Source organism: Lineus longissimus, chromosome 2 (genome assembly GCF_910592395.1).
Source record: "Lineus longissimus chromosome 2, tnLinLong1.2, whole genome shotgun sequence".
NCBI lineage: Eukaryota > Metazoa > Nemertea > Pilidiophora > Heteronemertea > Lineidae > Lineus > Lineus longissimus.
The window spans coordinates 25,261,659-25,285,639 of NC_088309.1; the positions used below are offsets into that span (position 1 = coordinate 25,261,659).

Sequence of the window (23,981 nt, forward strand, 5' to 3'; positions counted from 1 at the left end):
GACAGCAGACAGCTATTTCGTACTGGTCCATAGTGTGCTCCATGTTTGTGATTGGAGTAATTGCAAGTGGGTTTGTTTTTTCGTTTTGACCTAAGTGTTCTGTCCTCCGCACCTGAGCTACTTTAACAGTTCATTAGAACTGCTGCTATCATCCAGATAATAAGTTAGCTTCTTCCTAGCCCCAGGAGCTATCAGGTATGCCTCTCCTGCTAAGTTGAGTGATGGTTACATACTTCTGGCATCAGAATTTCAACTCAAATTGACAGATTTCACCTTTACATTATACCTGTAATGACGTACACCGATGCACTGTTTGGTACAGTAAATGATACATGGCATCAACTCTAGCTAAAAACTTCCACCTTACCATGATGCTGTACTTAACCCTGTCTGACCTCAGAGTTTCTGTCATTTTTCTGGTATAAAAACAGGTGTAAGACACGAAATAATGTTGCTCTCCATCATAAAGCATCTTTCTGCATCTAATTTCCAGGTAGGTCAAGTGGCAAACTACATTTCAAGCAGCTATTGTGATTGTGGCAATCAGATATGTGATTTCTTGAAATAAAGTTGGGGTAAAATCATGATTTGGCTTTGTATGCAACCACAAATGAAAGCTATCAATGTGACAGCATGCACCCACAAATGATATTTGTCGGCCTGTGACAAACACCATTAGATGGTATTAGATAACCTGTGACATGCGTGCACAGGTGGTTTTAGACGACCTGTGACAAGCATCCACAGATGGAATTAGGTGACTCGTGACGTTCACCCACATATCAAATAAGATAATCTGTGCCGCACTTCCACAGCAGAGGACAGTCATCACGTTTCATGCCTACTGCTTTTCACTGCATACCATGGCAAGCATTTCTGTCACATGGTCAGGTTTCTTCTTAACTTCCTTTGTTCCTGCTGTTCTTCATATGGCATTCTCTGTACTGTTGTTCAATAACATTGTAATCTGATACCTTTGTTTTCAGTTTTGAAAGCTTTTCTTCTGCCTCTGTTGTTCACCTCTTTGAACCATAGGTGACTTTTCTGGCAGTGCATAGACTCAATTTCCTATTCCACTGAATACCAGTTTTCTGTCATTTATGATATTTTATGTAAGTTTTGGATATTGGACCCAAAAGTTTGGACCGTACATTTCGGCATGATCACGTGGAAGAAGACAACACTGGAACAGATCTTTTGAATTTATTCATTTGAAGGGAGGGAGGGCTGGGGCTAGAAATGAAATCAGCACATGGAGGATTTGTTTAATTCAGAATTCCATTTCAGTTTCTTGCTAGGGTTGCCGCCTGATTGTGGTTTCTTGGAAACTTCAATGGTTGGGCACCAGCATGGGCTAACAGTGAAGTGAAAATTTAATTAGAACAGTAAAGCTGTTTCGTATTGTGTTCCTGATGAGATGCAAGGTTTCCAAGAAGAACTTTTTGTGGCGGAACACCTGAATGCTTGCTTGATGATATGTTTGGAAACAATACATATGTCATGCAGTTCCTGACGGCGTCTAGACTATAGCGCTATTGCTATTGCTATTCTATTGGTTTAGCTGCTATGTACTTCTGTGCTAGCTATATGAGTATGTGTAGGGCCAATTAGTTTTTTAGTCTAAAATCTATTAGCTACAATTTTGTTTAAACCCTCATAATGTTCAATTTTGTAGCCTCCTCACAAAATTTCAAAAAAAGTGTTTTCAAACAAAGTACAGAAATGCTGAGGTCTGTCTGTTTTTGAAAGAACCCCCAAATTAGGTGCGGAGATATATTGTTAGGCTTGTATAATACAAATAACTTTAAATCATCACTTCAGAGGCGAGGCCAGTTTAGAATAGTTCAGTTTTCTGTTGCCAGGGGGCCAAGAGATCAGTTATTGTTTTTGAGTGAATAAGTTTTCAACGCCTTTCAGATTATTAAACCAACAGACTGAAAATAATGTGATTTTCATGCAGATTTGGCTGTTTTCAGACAGACTGAGGACACAATTTGCAATTTTATGGTTGTGGACCTAACTTTTTAGCTGCATATAACCTGAACTTTGTTCATAACCTCCTTAGCTTCCCCCTGAGGTCATATGCTTTTGAAAGACCCGCTGGTGATTTTGGCAGGTTACTCTTCTTGGAACACTCGGGCAATCAATAGGCCCAGGTTGATAAGGTTAGCATTGTATTTCGGGTTTGACCCACAAAATGACTTGTTCAGTCGTCAAAACAACATTAACATATCAGCCGTCAAAACAACATTAGCATATATCTGCTTTCAAAACATTGTATTTGTCCTTGACCCTGTTATGAAAATTGGAGAATTGGTGCCAATTTGGCAACTAGGTGCACTCTGATTTTCAGTTAATGAGGTCTAGTTTAGTGGCCTATTAGCCTTGAACCTTCTTAATTAGTTTAATAATCCCTTGGTCAACAGGCTGAGACTTGTATATTTGTTTTGTCTAATATCTCAATTGCCTTTTCTAATTTCAACTTAATCTACAATACAGCTTTAAACTTGGGCGGCTTTAGTTTATAGGCCTACTTCTATTTTGGGTAAAATCTTAAGCAAACTGTCCCTAAAAGAATGAGAATGAGGTGTCAAAATGTATGAAAACAAATATTTTGTCTAAGTGACAGTTTTTGAACAGGCCTTGACATGTTCCTGCACCATCTAAACAGTATCTTATCTCTTTAATCAAATTGAAATAGAATTGAACTTTCAGAGGCAGGTGGAACTTTCACCCCATCAAAAGTATAATCTGAAATATTATAAATATTTTGTATCTACGTGACCTCATTTAACTGTTTGCCCTTCTCATCGATGATAAATATACATGTATATAGCAATAATCCAAAATGTCACTTTCTCAGGTCAGACTTTATCAACGTGTTCTGCCATTGTGAGATAAGCATCTTTCCAATTTTGACATTCCTGACATGTTGTCACTTGCTATATTGTTTTAAAGGATTTATTTCTTACCTCTGATTAAATATTTACCATTTATTATTAAGATAATTTGGACCATATAAATTGTCTGTGCAGTGGCCTAATTGGAGCTTATTTCCACTGACACAATTTTTATTTTGGTCGTACACTGCTGATGATACCAATATTGATGTATTCATGTTTTACTGTGAGAACTTTGGAAATCGAGTTGCTGATAGAGCAGGCAAAAAGAATATTGCTCCGTCTGGAAATGGGTCAATTTGACAATTTCGTCTTGTTTATTAAATCCTGATCCGAGCCATCTGCAAACAAATCAAGACCTTTCAGAGAGTTGGTTTACCTTCATAATCCTATGATTGACATCTTTTTACTGGGTGGACCGAAATCCCAGCAATGGCCTCTTGAATAATTACATGCGCCCAGCAGAAGAAAGTAGGCCAAAATTACCAATATTTTTGTTGAAATATGTATGAAGTGTCAATTTATCCCCTTGTCAGTTTGATCTTGCAAACCCCACTAACACAGTTATATTCTTATTTCAGAATTTGAACCCTCCCACTTTGGTAAAAAGTTAAAATCATTGAGAAATATTTCAACATGTCCTCATTATCTACCTCACTCATGTTTGCTTTGTTTTTATCTTTGCAGGTTCCTTTGACGTTATGAGGTCTTCATTGGTTGATCATGGGGCTGTGTGATTGACAATTTACATCACATCAGTCCAGTCAGTCACCAAATTTCTGCCGTAGTTTGTTTTAGGGCTAGATTGATTGTACTAGTCTGAAATGACTGCAGCATGAACATGTCCTGGTGCCTAGCCATAGATGGGGTTTGGGGTATTGTTGTAATTTTGGCGAGAAGTACTATCATGTGATAGAGAATAGCTTTAGTTAAGGGTATTCACCATGCTGACAGAGCTGTATCATGGTCAAGATCTAGGTATTGTATCCTCAAATTTCATGAAAAAGAAAATGGCTGAATATTGCACGTGTGATAAAGATTGCTTCTCTGCAGCATTCTTTACAGTAGTGCTGACTCAGTTATGAGTACATTCTGTATAAAAAAGGGATAGGTCGGAAAAGAGATAACCACCTGCAGCCCAGCATAAACCAGAAACCTTCCAGTGTTTCCTTCTAAAACGTTAGCTGTTGGTGTTATCTCCCCTACTTTGATAATAAGTAACCTTACCACATGGCTAGGTTTCGTGAGGCAGCAAATTCCCGGTCAAGACCACTTTGCGTGAGGGCTAATTTTGTTGGGGTGTGAATTTCACTCGGTAGGCCCATGGGCCTTATCTTAGGGTAAGGATTGGGTGATGGAATGCCATAGATATTGATGTCTGTTACTGCTTACCTTTTTGCTGTATGAATCTTAAAGTGCCAGTCTCATGCCTAACACTTTTCTAGTCAGAAGAAAAATACCTTGTCACGCGCGCGCAGAGTTTCTAGAAGTCTCCATTACACGCAATGACTTTAGTATTACTTCTGACCAGAATGTGGGAAACTATAGGAAATGTACCACTTTTCTTCCTTTGCTAAGTAGGGGTTTCAAATCATCTATACTTGGTGGTGCAAAGAAGTGTAGCTAAAACAGAAGAAGGGGTTATGTGTCCCGGTTTAAGCTTCAGCTTTCCTATCTTGTGTTATCAGGCAGGGGAGGGGAGGGAGGTACTGTTTGGTAGCTAGCGTTACCATTCTTTTGGCTTAAGTGGGATGCTAGGGTAAAATTCAAGGTGATATGATCATGTGTGTATTGAAAATAATTGTTGCGGTGTCATCAGCTTATTCTGTGCAGTAGTGATAATAAAGCCTTTACTCTTACTGTTGCATCATGTGACTGCGGCAGGATTGTGGTAGCCTTATTTTATCCCCGGTTCTCATCCTGGCATTTGATGATGCAGTCTTGCGTCACTGCTGGTCATGCTAGTACTTCTGGTAAGCCTATTCTCCATCATAGATCAGAGAATCCATACTTGCTACAATATAGGAAGAGGATACTGGCCACTGAGGGATAATCACAAGCTACCTCAACCCTCCCACAACAAAAATGTAGCTTGAAGAATTTTGCTATTGTGCAGAAAGTGTATGTGAAGAGTAATAAGCAACACGAAGAGAATATTTTCAGTTGGGGAAATGGGACTTTACTTCTCTTATTATCTTCTATGTGATATGATGTGACCTTGTCTAATAAGACTGAGAATCTGTCCACAAGGGTTATTTTGATAAAGAAAGTGTAAATATGACGTCTAGTATTGTTAAAAGTCTAAAAATAAATTGTCTAATGTGTTTATACATGTCTTCATTCCTTATTTATTGCAGAATCGTTCTATAAAAGAATGGTACTGTTAATAGCAACTAGCTATTGGGTCATGAATATGACTCTTCCTAAGACCAGTAGTGATGGAGCACATGGTGTAACCATCATTTCCAAAGCCAGTTTGCACATTGACTGCTTCAAAGTACCTCCAGATGATGTGCTGTCTTTGGTTCTCATGCTGTCCCCTATTTTCCTGGCTGGTTGTGATACTGTCCCTGGTTTCCCAACTCGTTGTGTTTCTGTCCTCGTGAGGAGAGGTGAGACTCGACAACACTCATGCTTAACTGAAAATAAGCCGTAACCATAGGATTGTGACTGTCTCAGTTCTCTCACCGTGTTGGCAAAGACGTGGCCACTGCCAGCAGTGCGGAGCCCTGTCTTGCTGTGTGAGGAGAGAGTCAGACTCTCCCTATATCAAATGCGGAGCCCCGTCTTGATGTGTGAGGATAGAGTCAGACTCTCCCTGTATCAAAGGCAGATCCCCGGCGTGCTGTGTGAGAACTGATTCAGAGACTCCCTGTATCAACTGTGGATCCCCGTCTCAATGCACGAGGACAGATTCAGACAGTCGTAGCATCAAAAGCGGATCCCCGTGTCACTGCATCAAAGGCATAGCCGCTATTGCTTTTCGAGGCCAGATTCAGACAGTCCTTGTACCAAAGGCGGGGCTCCGTCTTGCTGTGTGTGGACAGACTGAGACAGTCAGTGCATCAAATGCGGAGCCATGCCTTGTTGTGTGAGGACATATTCAGACAGTTCCTGCATCAGAGGTGGAGCCCCGTCTTGCTGTGTGAGGACATATTCGGACCAAATGCGGAGCCATGTCTTGGTGTGTGCAATCGCTGTATCAGAGGGCGTGACCATGTCCCGTTGTGTGAGGACAGATTCAGACTGTCCCTGCACCAAAGGGGTATCTCGGCCTAGCTGTGTGAGGACAGATTCAAATAGGCCCTGTATCAGAGGCGGATCCCCGACATGCTGTGTGAGGACATATTCAGACAGTCCTTGCATCAAATGCGGGGCGTATACCTTGCTATGCGAGGACGGATCCAGACAGTCATTGTATCAGAGGGCGTAACCATGTCTCGCTGTGAGAGGACAGATTCAGGCAGTCGCTGTATCAAAAGCGTTAGCAGAATCGGTATTACCAGGGTTCGCTGTCTAAGCCTACTGTTGCTCTAGACAGCCCTTTGGACTTTCTCTGGTCTGATCCTGACCTTGTCCCAGTCTTGATGCATGCTTTCTGATCGACGCTTTGGGCACAATCAGAACGTAGGTTGTGGCGTGATTTTGTCCCCACTGGTTTGGAAATCATCCAAGTGCCTTTTATTGATATTTTATCTTCTTCGCCAAAGATGTCAGGTTGACGTCCACAGGGTAGCTGGTCTGTCACTAACCATGCTTGGCAGTAAATTAACTTTGCTTGAATTCTTGTTAATTCAATTTTAAAAATAGATAAAGCCACCATGAGGGTGCTATTCTGAGCGGGAACCGGATAAAACAATTTCGCAACATGCAACAATAAAAACGCAGATTTTTCTGGCACGTTTCCATCTTTGCTGTCGTGTCGTGGAAACAAAACAAAGGGGATGATATTCTTCGATTAGTTTAGAGTTGGCCCAATTAAAGATAATTATTACTGTTACCTCTCGAGAGAAAGGAAAAGAGACTTGGACATCAGTCAAATGAATCATGTCAGTTCCAATGAGCGTACTAATATAAAGGGATGTCAAGTATTGCAAAAAAAGATATTTCATTTTTGGCTTTCTTTCAATTTTGAAATTGGGAAACACTAGATAGTTTCTAGGCTAACAGAGTTACTTGTTCGACATTCTGTTGTAGTTTCGATGCGGCAGCACAGATAGCACTAGTAATTCATATATACATGTATTAGGAAAATATTGTTAAATTTTTCGTTTATTTTCATAGACTGAACTACTACGTATAGAGTTTGTGCTATTATAGGACGAGGGTTAACATGAATGCTTCCTCAATCCGAGAAATACAGGTTGATATACTTGAACAGTGGCCAAATAGGCCTATAGCCAAAGTCTATTTTTACTTTCTGTGTTGTGACGCATTCAGTGCAGACGAATTTGGTCGAAGATCATAATCAAAACTATTACAATGACATTATTTTTTTGTAACGGAAATGAAATGGGTAATTACGCGAATTGATTTCCATGGGGAGATAATTTTTGGTACCGGGCGGGGGGGGGGGTCAGATCCACAATTATAGAAAACATGTTCGCTGCATAAAGACCGCGTTTCTATGGTTTGTTTACTAAAGATATACATAGGCTTTTTTGGGAACGTGCCATAAGTTTACCGGACCTTAGAACTCGGCCAGAGCTTAAAATAGAGGGACAATGAGGATAATTATACATGTATACCTCTACCTTTCAGGTGTACTTTGTGACCAAAATATATAAATCTTGTTTATGATGCTTGCTTCGTCCTTTGTATTGGGTCAAGTGATCGTTAGTTGTTGAAACAGACCGTTTAGACCTTTACAGTTTTATGATATGAATATTCAATTTCAATGGGATTTGTTGGCTTTCCAAGAAAATCCAAATGATATTTTCAAAATGTAAACAAGACGAACAAATGTCACTTGTCGGGTGAACTAAGGGCTTTCGAGCCAAAAAATTGACCCTTAGGATTTGAACAGTCCATGCACTCCGCCGTTTCGGACTTGGCCTATCTGTCCCATGGTTCTCGCATTTCCTTTCGCACGAGTTTTTTTCTCGAGACAACTTCGCATAACAAACTCTTCATCTTGAGTTGCCGCGCGTGGGCTGCACGTGATTTATAGATTCCTTTTATATCACATCAGTTTCACACGGATAAATTATTAAGGCGCATTTAGTTCTCATGATCTGTCATAACTTGACTTTTTCATTGAGTCATGATTTCCCCAACTATTCACGGGCCGCGTTCCTCACCAGTGAGCGCGTGGGATCTATTGAAATATATGTATTGGGCATTAAAAGACAATGACATGAGTAACCGCTCCATTTCTCCCGGCCTATCTTCTGACTAGGCTCTGATTTAAAAACCAAGTCCCGCTTCAACACTCCCGTACGCGTGTCCACGAAATGACCATGACAACGGTCGAAGTATTTCGCAACCCGGCTATGCTATATATTCGAGGTGAAGGAGATTTTGGTGATAGTTAAAGTGCAGGCTGATTAGGCCTACTGCTAATAGCGTGGTCATGATGTACATTTAGGTTTGAAATAGGCCTACATGTAGTTGCATCGGTGTGACGCGCATTTATGTCGTCTCCTGAAATAAGTGGAAATGTATCCCGTTTAGTGGTATGTACCACAAGACAGAGAAGAAATGAAAGACGTAAACCCCCAGACTAGCGCTGTATTGAAGTGCTCTATTTGTCTCCTGAGCAGGGAAGAGTCGTAGGCATTAGGATTTGCTATAAAATCTCCTTAAATATCAAAGTAAGATTATACTAATTTTGAAACCTGTGATAATTTGATTCGGAACAACCATCAATTCTAAAGTGTACCCGGTATAATTATTTTCAAAACGACAAAAAAAGATGTTTGGCATTCGCTACAGTCATAAAAAAACGGTAGCAGCGTTCCACGTCACGCGCCCGGGGTAATTTTTCAAAAGTATGGGTGTTTCTCGTATTGTTGGGACATGCGATCACTGCCCACAAAATGGTGTTAAAAAACAAGCCGACTCCGAGAAGATGAACCCAAGAAGATTTATTTGAGTGTGCTTGTCGCGTGTCAGGGGGTTGTGATAATCGCTCCAAATTATGTATAATTTGCCCGCATAAATCATGAACAATATTGATATTGGGAACGCATATTTATTATTCTCAATAAAACCTTTGAAAGAAAACTAGTAGTTATCAGGGCATGATATTACAAAGGCTTTATGTGACACCAAACCTGCCTAGGCCCGTTGGCAGATAAGCGTGCTCCCCTACTGCGCGACACGTGGCATAACAATGGCATCATTAGCCACCGGATCATTATTAAACAAGTTTTCATGATTATGTTTAAGTCTGGTATTATGTTCTAGATATCATTTGTAGCCTTACTTAGCGAGAAACGGCGAGTTAAGACTTGCTTGGGCTTTTCTTTATGTGTCACTCAACTGTCACTGGTTTAACGAAGATGCTCACATTAACCATATCATATCCGTGATTAAAAATATGTAAAAAGTCATAAGCCCTACAATTTCAGGACGTTTTTTTAATGAATAACGCGATATCTATCAAGAATGATGCTACAAATGCAGGTGTATGTAACTAGCTGTCCACACTATCACCTTAAATCAAGTGCACAGTATAAAATCAACGTTACTATCAGCGGTTATTTTCATCTCTTTAATCCGGCCATAATTACATGTATGACTTTTTTTACTTCACCCTTGGGTCACGACAACACTTGGTTAATATGATATATCTGGATGTGGCTTATCTCGGGCTTAACATGTACCTTTGTATAAAACATGTAATACATGTATGTTAGATTTGTTCGAGAGACGAACTAAATTGTGTCGAACGTCCTTATTAAAAGAGATTGTGCATTTCGTCCATCCTAACACCAATCATGAGTCTAAAATGTGTCTCATCCATTATGAACTAACATGTTCATGAAAATCAGTTTAGAGCCGTCATGATCTTCACAACGGTGGCAACATTATTGTTTGCACTACACGCAGGTTTCGCAACCTGAAAGTTGTGACAGTACTTGACCTGCACAGACAAAAAGCTGCGCAGTTATGTTTTTGTGGCCATCAAGAACAGTTGCTTTGAGTATGTCATCATTGATTAGCAGGCGGCGCCGATTGAAGTAGCTACCGCCGGATGGGTGTTTGGTTGTGATTAGCAGCTGACATCACGTTACCCGAACAACGAAAGGTCTATAATGTAATGAAATTCCAAATATCGATTTATTTCTTCTTTAAAGTGCCGCCTAGGCCCCTGATGTAACTCAATGCGGTTCATGCCATGACCTGATAAAGCTCTTATAGTTCGTGGTCGCTGATGGGCACCATATGTTTTTGTAACTCAGTGACTGAGTAAAGTCGCTGACTAAATTCCCTTAAAAATGCAAGAGGTGAGCCTACCTAAGGGATTGAGCTACTGTGCTGTATATAGCGCAGTCACGAATTGAAACTTTTAAGTTTGCCCATCCGTGCTTCAGACGGACAACTGAGACGGATTTCAAAACTCAATCATTTATTGAACGCGTCCTTCTACTGAAATGACCACTTGAAACTTGGTGTTAGCAGACAGTTTACTCGTTGCCATGACAACAAACCGGAAACCGCCAACTCAGCCGTTCGATTCGTCTGGCGTTGGCGCTAAGTCTTGATTTAGAAGTCTGCTGATAATGTAAACAGGAATCATTATTGTCTGGTGAGGTATTCGGCGGGTCCGTTTGTTTCATCGATCTCACGACCAAACAGGGGCGTTCTCCACCACTTACAAGTATCGTCTTCCGAAAGCCCATCCCGCTGAATAGGTTAGCATTACGCGGAGAGCCACAATCATTTTGAACTACATGTATGGGGCCGCGCCCCGACGGACGGACTTGACCAACCGAGAGGCAGGGGCAGTTTGGTAGGAGCGGCATGATAGTCGAGGCATAGGCTTATCCGTGGTTTTGCGGATGCTTCTTCAATTTTAGTGAGTTTTCGCAAATCCCAGAATCACCAACGCGAACGACTATCTCATTGTATGACCTCCTGATCACGATAGACGTTCGCATTGGCGTTTCGGGAGATTTGCAAAAAACTCCCTTTTCGGCGTCGAGCGGGGAATTGCCGAGTCGGCAGTATCCGAAACGTCATTGCTAAAAATAATTCATACAAAGGCCTTTGTCATGATATGTGGCCTTTGCAGCTGCTTGTTTCAACAAATTGGGTACATAACATATTAATAATTCACCAATGTAGAACCCTCAACGAGCAATAGGCCTGGGCTTGACTTGACTTGACTTTGTCCTTTGTTAACAACGCCGGCGGCAATAATGGAATCTCACGCTTCCTTTGTAGTTATCATGCAGATTAGATATTGCGAAATATCGAAAATATTCAATTTGTCCAATGTAGGTACCAATTGCTTGTGCAAGTTTTATTCCACCCACTTAATGAGTACTGACTGCATGTACTAAACGACCAATGAGTGTTCCTCAGTATAAGTTACATGTATTAGCCAGCAATTATTACAAACTCCCCATGAAGTATCGCTAGATTTGCGCAAACATAATATTTGTATCTGACTAAAGCGCCGCGCAAACGACCGATTTTAGTCGCTGCAACCTGCGACGGACCCTAACTACATGACAATTCTGCTTGGTATGCAGCGACTGATTGATTAAACTATAATCACTCGTCTTGCTGTCATGGCATCGATACAGGTCGCAGCGACTTAAATCGCATGAAAAAACATCATCTCGTGCCTTTCTTACCCCTTACGGAAGATACTTAGGAAGGAATCAATAACAACATCGTGATGAGTTCCGGGGAACGGGAAGCATTAATTGACCAAAATGTGAAGATTGAAGAGAGAGTACTCTGAAAGTGTTTCACTTTATGCTTCTGAGAGTCTATTATGGAATAATGTGAAACGCTTCTCCATCTGTTGTTTGCCTCAAGTAGATACGTGAGACACGTTAATTAACTTTTGCGTATTTAATTCAGCCTAGTCTAAATTGATATTATATCTATTTAGCGTTTCACATTGCGAAACAGAGCAACTGGGAATTTCCGGCGAATCCGAGCATGCTATTAGGTTTGGTCAGAAGTAACTTCCGTCACCATAGTGCGCAACAGTCATCAAAGCGTTTGCCGGGTGTTCGGAAACGAAATCCAAGATGGCTGCTGTTTTTAGCGGCCATTTCGAAGAGCGATGGAACCTTGCTACCCCCAAAAATAAATTGCGATCAATCGTCCAAAGTGTTTTGCCAGCCTAGAAGAAAATTATCATCGCATGAAACTCTTTGAACCTGCTCCGAGAAACCCCGTTGGATACGGCTTTACAAAGCTCGATATACTTAGAAATGTTGTTAATGTGATTTATTGATAGTCAACATGATATTTTTAGATCGTCGCGACATTGGCCATGAAATATTAATAACATCAAGAATTAAATGCAATAGTCAATTTATTCTGCAAGGCTGCCGTTCATTACTGTCGAAGGTTGCGTGCCGTAGAAAAACAGTGACAAAGAAAGAAAGAAACGTACATGTACATGTAACGTGCAGCGAATGGACGGTTGTACACGGAAGCATGACGTGTATGGCAGTATTCTCGTCAAAACAAAAACACAGCTTCTGACGACGAATCTTGCTCGGAATCTGATATATTTGCACGAGGTTCTCACTCAGAATCTCCGTCGGTTGCACGATGAATCTTGTGAATCTGTTAATGCCACCAAAACTATTGCTAACAAAGTCTTTTTCGAAGCAATAACAGACCTATGGGAGAGCTTGACGTCTGTTTGACACTCCTGCTGTTGTGGTAAAAGTCCAACCTATGACTGCATGGGGAGAGAACTCAAATCACTCTTTCGAGGACAAAGTCACAACCAGAATGCCGTCGTGCTAGGACAACTTTAAAGGGACTTCGCACGCCCACGCTTTAGCCTACTGTCTCGGGCGGTGGAAATGCACATTCTCATTTCCTGTTTATAAGTCTGGCGCAGATCAATTATCCAGTTTCGCCCTGATGTACATGTGAACAATAGCGCCTGCAATAGGCTTCGATTCAAAAACTCGCGTAAGGCATGATGCATCACTGCTTTGATACCGACTGAGGTGCACGATGGCCATTGTATTGATCGTACGAACTTTACTTTAAGCGATTTCCTGGCTCCTTCCTACGGTCTTTGCTTTTATAATAATCATAATATTTATCTGTCATTTGAATTGGCCTGATCGCTACCTCATTAGCAACGACTTGTCCCGCAAGGTGATGACGTCATTGCTGTCGTCTGTCATCCACTTCCTTTCATGAATTTAATGAACCTTAGCCTGTGCATCAACAAAACGTCCCGAACAATACAAACGTGCTGCAATAATATTATTCTAATCGCGATTTACAAGAAAATAAGTTTATTTAAGAGCCATGATGGCGATATCGAATCTTGGTGACTGAGCTAACATAAGCCAACTTGCCCGGGCCTGTGCTTCAATAAGAAGGAAAGATTATGGCATGTGTCATTTATATTTCATATTATTTTTCGACGCGTTGGCAAACTTGTAAGACTACATTAACTTGCTGGTGTAAATAAACCGGGAAAACCGTCTGAAATTAGCGAGATTATGTTTGTCGTCGGAAGTCTAGGCATTCCCGGAAAAATAATGGCAAGGTTCCAACAACCAAGTTCTGTCGGAAGGAAGGACAGGCCTGTGTTCGAACGCGACGAACAAACAGACAGTCCATTCGCAAGGCTACACGGGTAGGGGTGATACTTATGTAGCTATAAATATCGATGACGGACACCAACCAAGTTTATTTTTAATTGGTCAACAATTAATTAAACGAACTCTCATCATGTCTGCGAATTCGCAGACAACGACTTCAATCAAGTATTTATAAATGCCAACATTCGCTGACATTTTCCAAAATAACTATATAAAGCTCAACGGGTTGAAAGCCTCTTAACCAAATAACCGTTGAAGCCAACTGTACATTGCTGCAGCGGCGACCCCCTACCACGTTCGTCGATTTTCGGTTGACCGAAACGGGCTACTAGATTTTCACTACAACTGTAAGTCCATGGTTCCTGTACTGCATTTTGTGGGCAACTAAATGAGAAAGAATGAACTTTACAAACTGTGGACAACCAAAGTAGCAGCCACCAGGTTTCCTCGTATTGTGCGATTGGTATAATCATTAAGTACGATCATTAAGGCAATCTGAGAGTTAAACAAACAATGTGGTGGCTATTTAGTTTATTTGGTTTCGATCAACATGACGGCCCACTCACTTATGGAACCGGCAACTCTGTAAGATAATATTTTCATATACTTTATTTATAATTAAAGACCTTCTTGCGAATATTGTTTTTAACAGGGCTATTGGTCGGATGAAATCTGTTCTCTTGCAATAATCATTTAGCACTTTATAAGGCCAGGCATCAAGAATTACAACGATACACAATGTATATCATATTAAGTAAAACTGTCGATTAGAGCTCTATGGGTCTTGTCACTTTAACCTCAAGCATAAAGCTAGCGATGGCAACCCTGCAGTGAGCGCCCCTGGCAAGAAGGTCCTGTCTTAGGTCACGAAAGTACATCGGAACGGATCTTTATGAGTGTCGTCGGATAACTCATCTTGCCAGAAATGGCCAAGTATCTCATTCGATATAACGAATCCCATCAGAACAAATGGCTTCTGGTCGACCTTGAAATTGCTTAGAGTCATCGATCTTGGCTGTGGCGAACCATTAATTGCTTACAGTGCATGTTTAATGGCGGAGTTCCATGACTACCAGTCTATTAAGGGACCTGATACAATAATATGTGTCTAGACGCGGAGTAGTTCTGTCTCGTCCGTCTAGACCAGTTTGATTCAACAGGTCGGAACGGCCTTGACCTTCCGATGGCAATACCGAAAGTTATCCATTCGTCGATAGTTTCACTCGGCGGACAGTAAACGTCATCATGGTGAAGCCTATCAGTGAATCATGCCTTTCCTTCCGTTTCCCTCACCCAACATCTCAGGTGGAGGAATCTCAACCTGCGAAGAATAATACTTTCAATTATACGGACTCGTACTGGACAACATTGCAAAGGAAGACTTATTATTTGGGGACAACCACGACCAAGACCATCGACAAAACACCCTCGAAGTATTTACTCGGGTGTCCTACCGCGATAAATCAATCCTCACCATGACATTTAATAACAGCCAGTCTCGTTGAAGTCATATATAGTGTTTTCTGGTGATTATAAGATCAGTTACCTCCCTGAAAATCCAAATCAACTTTCCCCAATATTCTATCATCTCTTTTCCAGCTGTTCCTCGATATAATGAATCGCTGGATAATTTATTAATCTCCTATGATCATATAAAGCGCAGTCAGACCACACATCAGTCTAATGCTGTGATTTATGTCACAAATGCCAGACACAAATTGATATTGAATAACACGCGACAATCAAATATCAACGGTCAATTATAAGGTAGAATGGGGTATTTGTACCCCCGGTTTATTTGTAGCCCCTGCATTGTTTGATGCATGGAGATATCAATCAATATCATAGGCAAGGGCTACAATTAAACCGTGGCTACTGATACCTCATTCTACCTTCATGCGTTAACCTTTTCTAGCTGCACTTGGTCATCAGAAGCAGCTAAAATTTGGGAGTACATGCACGACTGGTGCACATGTATACATGCAATGTTCACTGATTTGTACATGCAGTACACAAAGTAAAGAAGACGAGCAGTGAAGACGAGTGCTTGATATCTTGGCAACTAAGTCCGTCCTGAGAGCATGAACTGACTTAATTTTCAGTGGCTTACTATCATTTTCTGACAAATAAGCAATCATTTTCCAAATATTGTCGACACCAATGTGATGCAACAGTGCAACCTTTCATTTGCTGAAGCAGAGTACAGAGGATGCTGCACTATGTCATTCTGTGGTTCCCAGAAGGATCCTCGTTGCAGAACAGGATGGAGGATGAACAATGACACATCGAAATACACCAGGATTACACCGGCTTATTGTCAATTAGGGCCAAATTCAGTGAGTCAAAGGAAGATTCCATGAGCCTCTGACGTAGATGGCTTCTAGCTTCCAGTCGTAAAAGGCCTCCAGAACTTGAGAAGTATGATATGAGTTTCATATTAATTACGCACAACAGTCTCGGAACTCAACTCGGAAAACGTTTCGCAAGTTTAATCAGTTAATGCCCAGGGCAACCAAGACAGCATAAATATCTTGGTGTGATAAATTTGCTTGCGACTTTCCCTGGAAGTTTTTCAATCAGCTACAACCCATCGCCGGCCCACTGGCCTGGGGCAGTCGACCGAGGACAATGGTTTTTTTCTTAGGCGCAATTATCAAATCATTCGCGATCTGTCTCTCTGGGACAATCAGGAAACATGAGTCACATCTCATTTTAGAATTCGGCTGACAAAGACGGCACGTGGCCAAATCATAGGTCATTTTGGCAATGCGACAATTTGATTGTGATTTCTCGACCAAGAGATTAAGTATACTTTTGATTTATCTGTTCTAATGTCCTAAGGGAACCGCAACTGGTTTGTCATTAGATGCGCGTCCTTGGAAGGGTCAGACAATTTGGATCTTGGGCAACAAGTGGTTGTTGAAGCAGTGATCCTCAGCTGTATCTGACTGTAAGTGACTCAACCCATAGATTATGAATAATATTCCTTATTTGTGCTGTGTCACCTCAAGAGGAAATCGTGGTGAATTCAATAATAAAAAGGTTTTTTTCTGTATCACCGGAGACTCGAGAGTTGTTTGTGTTATAAGTGTCGTTTATGAAACATTTGAGTTTTAGAAGGCCATTGGATAAATGTCATGAATATCTGTGGACGATTGTCCTTGACTAAACCATATAACGAACTTAAGACGGAACCTTACGTGTTCGTTGACGCCAAACTCTATCTTCTGATCATGTCCAACGATTCTTGACCCGAGTCAAAGGTGACTTGCCGGTAAAAGCCACCTAGCTTCACCTGCGGGAAGCCCCATTATGACCAACAGTTCCGTGTCTCGCCGCATGACAGACTATTGTTTGTGGTATGATCATGATAACTCACAGCAGAACTTAAGAAGGCTAATCCAAGGGCACACGCAAGAGGGAAACTCTAGGTCAATTTACTGGTAGCCTCGTTTATGGACGTGCATCCCCCATCGAAAGGAACAAGCAAACCCTTCTTTTATCCTCCATCAGCATGAAAACACGATTTTTCATCAAGTGATCAATACGGGGACGGGGCACTTGCCACCGCTACACGACCCCGCTACGGCCCTGCATGATCATAAATTACCGCTAGAGCTGCTTAAAGGGTTAAAAGTGCTTTACACCAGGGTATCAGCAGCAAGTGAGAGTGGCCCCTAGATGAATTTGCCCTCTGGAAGAAAAATATTTTCAGAGGCGCTAAATTAAGAAATGACGCCAGAGTTGAAGGTTTGCCAAAGCGGCCGCAGCTGAAGGTATATCTTAGTTGCGTCAAGTGAGTGGCCAGTGTTAATCATCTTCAAAAGAGCTAGATAGTGCAAATAGTTTATTTTGCAACGCAAATGTACCTGCCCCCATTCCGTCCAGCGTTGCTAAGGCCAACTCATGCGAAAGTGGTCCTTTTTCTAAATAAAAAGGGTTGCGCAAGGTGCAGTGTTACGTGTGCCCCTCTTCTAGCAGTACAGTAATTTCACCATTTAAGCAATTCAACTGATAGTTCAAGGATTATGAAAGCCTCGCCGTTTACATGTATACGCATCACAAATATAGTATAGTATTTCGGACCTTTGAGGCCAAAGAAAGGTTCTGTGCCCTTCCTAGCCTAAAAGGGCCAGGGATGCCTCGCAGAATTGGCGCGTCCGGATATGGACCAACAATGAGTTGGAAGTTGTCGAGCACAGCAATCTGTGCTGGATGCTGAATCTGAGCGAGTTGCCGTGGCCAACATGCAATATTTCAGCCCTTTCCCTGCTTGTAATATGAACTCTCGCGAAAAAATGCTTCATCGGGTTTCGGACCTTTTTCAATGCATGTGTACAAGATAGGGTTCCGACCTTTTTAAACGGATGCATTTGTCAACACAATGGCGAGGGGTATACCCGCCAGGATATTGTCAGGTACAGGTAACTCTCAGGGGTATTGTCACATTTTGGCCCTTTTCGTAAAGTAACATGAGAGCTAATTGTAAAATCGCTAAAAAAACATGATCGGTTTAAACCCTTTCCTTCTGAAGTTTCTAAATTGTTTAAGGGGTTGCTATGGCCAGCATGAGATAAATTCAGCACATTCTCTGCTTGAAATTTGAGGACAGAATACGGGGAGAACATGTGACCGAGTTTCAGCCCTTTACCTTTATCGGCCGGCAAAGAAGAATCCAAAACGAAACCAGATCAATTCAGAGACTTTTCGATAGATTGTGGACCCGCGTGTGATGCTGCCGAATTCATACTCCCACGTGCAACAATCGGAGTTCGCTTTCGTTTTGTAAATTTCCGCGCCACTACGGTATTACCCAACTTTTTTCTCGATGACGAATCAACTGAGTACGTAGGCTACAAGCATGAAAATGTCGTACTAGGTCAGTCAATGGGCAAGAGTTGAATTTTACCGACCAAACCACCTTGCCGCGTTCGGAGCGAGCAATGGTAAATGATGACCTCAGCAGAAATGTCTAGAATGCAAAGTTGCCTTTCAGCATATCAGTGAAGCAACTGAAATCCAAAGCCAAACTTACAGCTGAGTAGAATTTTCACCACAAGGGTATCACGCTACCAAAGTAACCCGATGACCAAACTATCGTACACAGGTAGTAAGCAAATGTATAATTGACCTCGGTACCAAAACGTCAAGAATGCACCATTTCTTTAAGCTGCATTTTCTGCTGATCATCTCTGTAACTGATATATGTAAACTTATACCCTTCTGACCAATAACCGAGGCCAAACTGGCATTGGCCAATAAACCAAAGTACTAACGAGGAAACTGAACCTTATCGTTTTACAGAGAGTTCAGGCACCTACAACGGAAAGCCAGTTGATGCCAAGAGAAAAGTGCATGTAACGCTGCCGGGAATGCTTGTTATTTTTTGTCACCAGTCCTCACCTTTATTGGCCCGATGGTATCAGCAATCGCAACGAAAACTGCAGTTTCAACATCGTCATGAGCTTGTATAGCGCATTGGTTCATTTCAAGGTAGTATAAGGGACATAACCTGAACTGCCCCTTGCGCGTTACAAATCTCTTTCAGCAATCCAAGTTCAGCGACCTGAAGACATATAGCTACTCCTGAAAACTTATGCCAACAAAAATCCACTTGTTTCACCTAAGGCAAAATGACGACGTGCGCGGCAGTGTATTTTCATTACATTTCCTTGCCCGAAGTAACATGGTGTTGTTGACCTAACCATTGCAGTGTTGGCAGATAATCGGCTAGGAAGACTTGGCATAGCCTATTCGAATGTTTGCTCTTCTTAATCCTGAAGGCCTATGATACACTGCTGGTGTACCTTTCACCTCGGGTCAAACAGTGTTGTCAAATTATGAAAACATGCTCGTTTTATTTGCTAACGGCACTTTTGGTGAAAAAAGGCAAGCATGTAAGCAAATGGCTTTACACAATCAAACAAATCGCGTGTATCTGGCGATTTAGACTCTTTTTCATGAAGAGAAAGGATTGCAAACTAAAGGAAAACTATAGGATGCCCTGATATTATATCACCCCGGTCTTGCGAGAAGCGGTTGAACTTTGGAATATTTTACCTGATGATGGTTTTATGCAGAAAGGCTTGATTATACGACGTACAAGCCCGTTTTCTTAGCAGAGGATAACACTGCCGCCCACCAGACGCAACAAGTTAAATTTCTCGCACCAATCTTCACAAAATATGTTGAATCAATTGCGAACGAGACGCCGACTCTTAACATCCTCTTAGCTGCCAACAAAAGGATACAATTGTCTACCAAAAAGTCAATGCCATTTTGATAAGATCGGCAAACAGTATCATAATGTTATCAAAATTCTTTGATCGTGTTAGGAGGACGTTCTGTTTTCATTTCATTGAATTTGGCTATAAATAACATGGTCATTGTGTAATTTCCTTGACAACGTGTCATTTACACAAGATAACTCTTTGTCACAAATTTAATAAGTTGACTTGGAACTTGAAAAGAGCCATGTTCTTATATTTAAGAGATAACGCGCGTTTGCGGTGGGCGTTTGTTTGGTAACACTCCTGACTCACGCGAAGAAACTGCGTTACTTTGAAAATATAGGACATTACGCAATAACAAAGTCAGCAGAATATCATTGATACGGCCTGTTCTATTCCACCACAGTGCGTTGCTCAAAGGTTCTGTAGTAGAGGCAAAATTAAACTCAGATATTTCCAGCTAGGGCTGAAAAGCTACTGTGATTGAATCGAGAAGTGAGTATCGATGATTTTGTAGTCTTTACCGGTGACTAAGACTTCTTCAAGGTGAGGAGAGTTCGCTGAACCTCGGTCACATAATACAGAAAATCTTTCCCAAGGTAGCAGCCTGGGGTGGCAGCTAAACATCTTATATTCAGGGCCATGAATCAGGCTTCTTCCAGAACCTCTCTCTTTCAACAAATGTAAAGTAATGGACGACACGGTTTCTTGCCAGATCTATAACTACCCCACGCGGTCTGCGCATGCAGTCAGAACCTTGGCCCTGGCTTCTCGTGGGTCCAAAAGAGCGCTCCGTATCAACATGATATACGGGTTATACCTGAGAGGCAAGGATTTTTTGTACGTCTAGCTTTGATCATCAGGTGCCACATAAAAAGATGTTTGATGGAATGTTTGTGGCGTATGTTTTACTGGTCCCAGAACCAAACGTTGCTTTCATCTCTTTCATCTTTTTGGCGGTGTTTATTACACCAATTCTGAGGCGGATCGGCCCGCGGCAAGGCGCTTAGAAATATTTAGGGTCAGCTGTAGGGATTAACATTTTCTTGGAGTACATGGAGACAATATCGCATGTTCTTTCTTTTCACAATCTCGACCGAATGCTTTTTAGGTACCACGCTTCATTCGTATATGGCAAATACATGTATATCATGATCATAGAAATATACTCCATTGCATGCGGTTTATTATTTTTGAGACACCCTGTAATAGATCTACGAAACCGATAACATTTACAAATAAATGGTCAGCGATATGGCGACAATAGTAACGCCATTTGACAACAAACCAAAAAAATATACAACATAAATTAATTTTACGCCGACGGAGTTGGGCAACTTGGGAATCCCCCCGAGTTTTTAGACGACAACCAGGCCAGTGAAAAGACGTACAGAGGAATAGACGCGATGGTCATTCTTGGGCTGAAGAATTGGCACATCGTGCGATACAGTTTCTGACTGTTCCCCTTAGTGCTTTGGGGAATGCATGGTGTCTGCTTGGCTGTTGGCGGCCCTTACAAATGGGAAACAGACAAAAACGCTTCACCGGTATAGTTGAAGAAAACATGGTATACATGTACCATCATTCGTTTGAGGAAAAAACGAGAACGCAACAACGACACTTCCCCTTTTCAATGCTTCCTGATATGTATACAAACATGTAAACGTCTTTTATTGGACATAACAATATAACGCGATCATCACCTTCCCCATGGATCGCTGCCAAGTGCAATGATTGTTTACATCCGATAGGTTACCGTGCGCTACACTTTTTTCTAAGTAAAATCGCCCGATGAATACATGTGCATGCCAAAAAGCGATTTGAACTCGATATGATTGAGGATGACCTTTCCAAACGACCCGTCGTTATCACTGTTATGTTTGGGAAGCCATGTCATCTGCGCATCACTTTGCCTTCTTCAAAACAAAACCAATTATTTCGAAAGCAAGTATGAAATATCTTGCCAAATTTCTGATTCTATCGTGACCTGTATTGCCCCTTTCATTATCTTCGAGATGATGTATTCTGCGCAAGACCTGTCTTCAAAATAATTGCTTCGAAAACAACCAGAGAAATAATGTCATGATAAACATTATCATAAGAATATGTAATGCATGGACGACAGACGCCTGGTCTGCCAAAAAGCGAAACCGATTTCGTAACAATCTCATGATTTAAAAGTGATCTTTAAAGTTGACCTTATTATAAGTTCACGAAGCAATTTATTCTGCGCAATATTCTCCATTTCGTCAAAGCAGCTTAAAAAAAGTCAATGACTCAAATAATTATCGGTGGGCAATACCGCAATGGAAAAGAAACCGTGTTTTACAGTGCATCTGAAAGAATATGAAGAATAATCATCTATTCATCGCATTCGTTTGGTAAAATTGTAACTTTGCGCTTACACGTATACATAGTTTCTTTCTCTTCTGATACGTGCATGTAGTCGATCAACTGGTGTTGTATATTATTTGAATGCCCAATCTGGACCAACAAATGTTTTCAAGTTACATCTCATCAGTAATAGCACCCCTGTACATGTAGACGCATCATGAGAGTTAGATTGGAGACATTCAGGCTTGTCGCATCCTCTGTGGCGACGTTGCCCACTGCCGGAGCCCATGGTCAAATTGTGGTCGTCACACCTGTGGCCTGTCACCCTCATCGCAATTAAATCTGTCTGAGAACGGATTAGGAGACTGCGCCCCCGGGCGTGTTCCATCTTCCATCTTCTCACCATTTCAAGCGCCATTATTACGGAACAATACCGAAAACAGTTTTAGTCATCGGAACCCCTAAGGCGCACTTATTCACTCGGTTATTTTAAAACTTGTCAGTTTTTGGAGTCGAGATGTTGTCTACGAAGGAGAACGTATCAATTCTAGACGAACAATGGCCACAGGTGATGATTCAAGTCCTGCCAAAACATGCCCGGGAATGATGGCCAGCGAAAACAATCTTAGCGACTGTAAGATACAAAAAAAGAATTGCATCTATTCAATCCGCAGACAAGTCCAAGCAGGTTGGACTATCGCCAGATTGATTCGATGCCAATTTGTAAAATTTTAGTTTTTTTCTCTTCTGATTACCACTCATGACAAATCTTTGTAAACTATTTTTGAAGCGTGCTTCTGCACAAGGAAACACTTCACCGTTCGCGAATGCTTCACTTTTTATGCGGATGCTTGAGCGTGTCTCGTAATAAGCACGTGCCGCATCGTAATAAAAGGAAGCGGTCGCGTATTAGAAAAAATTTAAACTCTTACCGATACTTTTTTATGTACTTCAGTTCAACTTAGGCCAACTTTAGCATGTTTTCTGAAAACTTTGAAAGTACGTTTGACGATTACGCTGTCAGCAATGAGATGAGATAATACCCTATTAGATCAGAGATTTTTACTTGAGCGTGCCTGGTGTAAGTCCCGGCCCGAGAGTTATTTCATTAAAAGTTAATTTTCTCGCACCAGTATTCATGTAAAGTATCGGTGTGGTTTGGCAATAGTCTAAGGACTATATCATTCATGTTTGGCAAAACAACTTTGACCAAACCCAACAGCCATTACCCCAACTCGTTGACCCCAATGACTAAATAGTAAAACACAAAGTGAAACCAAACCTATAAAAAGTACGGCAATTTCTGGCGCAAGAATGAAGTTGATTCTTGATATCTTAATTTAGGAACGTTATTACGGACACGGTGGTGATTAATAATGCAACATGATAGTTATTTTCTGCTCATGATTCATCATCCTTATTTTTGTCAGTCATTGATGAAGTCCACGGCGAGTATAAAGTGGAAAATACCGTTACGGCACAGCCAAATAAAGCATCCTAGTGACATTTTGGAATATATTTATAGGCCTATGACAAATTATCATGAATAAACCAGAATAAATTATTATAATTTTCAGTCAAACGTCCATCCAGGTAATTTGAAGTTGCTCCTGCAGGCGGAGACTTGCACATTCCGCATTACGCAAGTTGTCCTCAATCTTTTGATGTTTTGGCACGTCTGATCTTGTTCTCAAGAGCAAAGTTACAGTGGGCTTCCACACAGCTGCATTGATGTGGCATGCAGACGAGTGCCG

General features: G+C 41.3%; 1 protein-coding gene across 1 annotated transcript in view; it reads left to right on the forward strand.

The window, feature by feature from the left end:
- Positions 1 to 5,228, forward strand: part of LOC135483219 (RING finger and transmembrane domain-containing protein 2-like) — a 30,025-nt gene extending 24,797 nt beyond the window's left edge. The window contains exon 10 of the mRNA XM_064763882.1: positions 3,588 to 5,228. The gene's annotated coding sequence lies outside the window, so the exon portion shown is untranslated. The remainder of the gene's footprint in view (positions 1 to 3,587) is intronic.
- Positions 5,229 to 23,981: the final 18,753 nt, after the last annotated feature.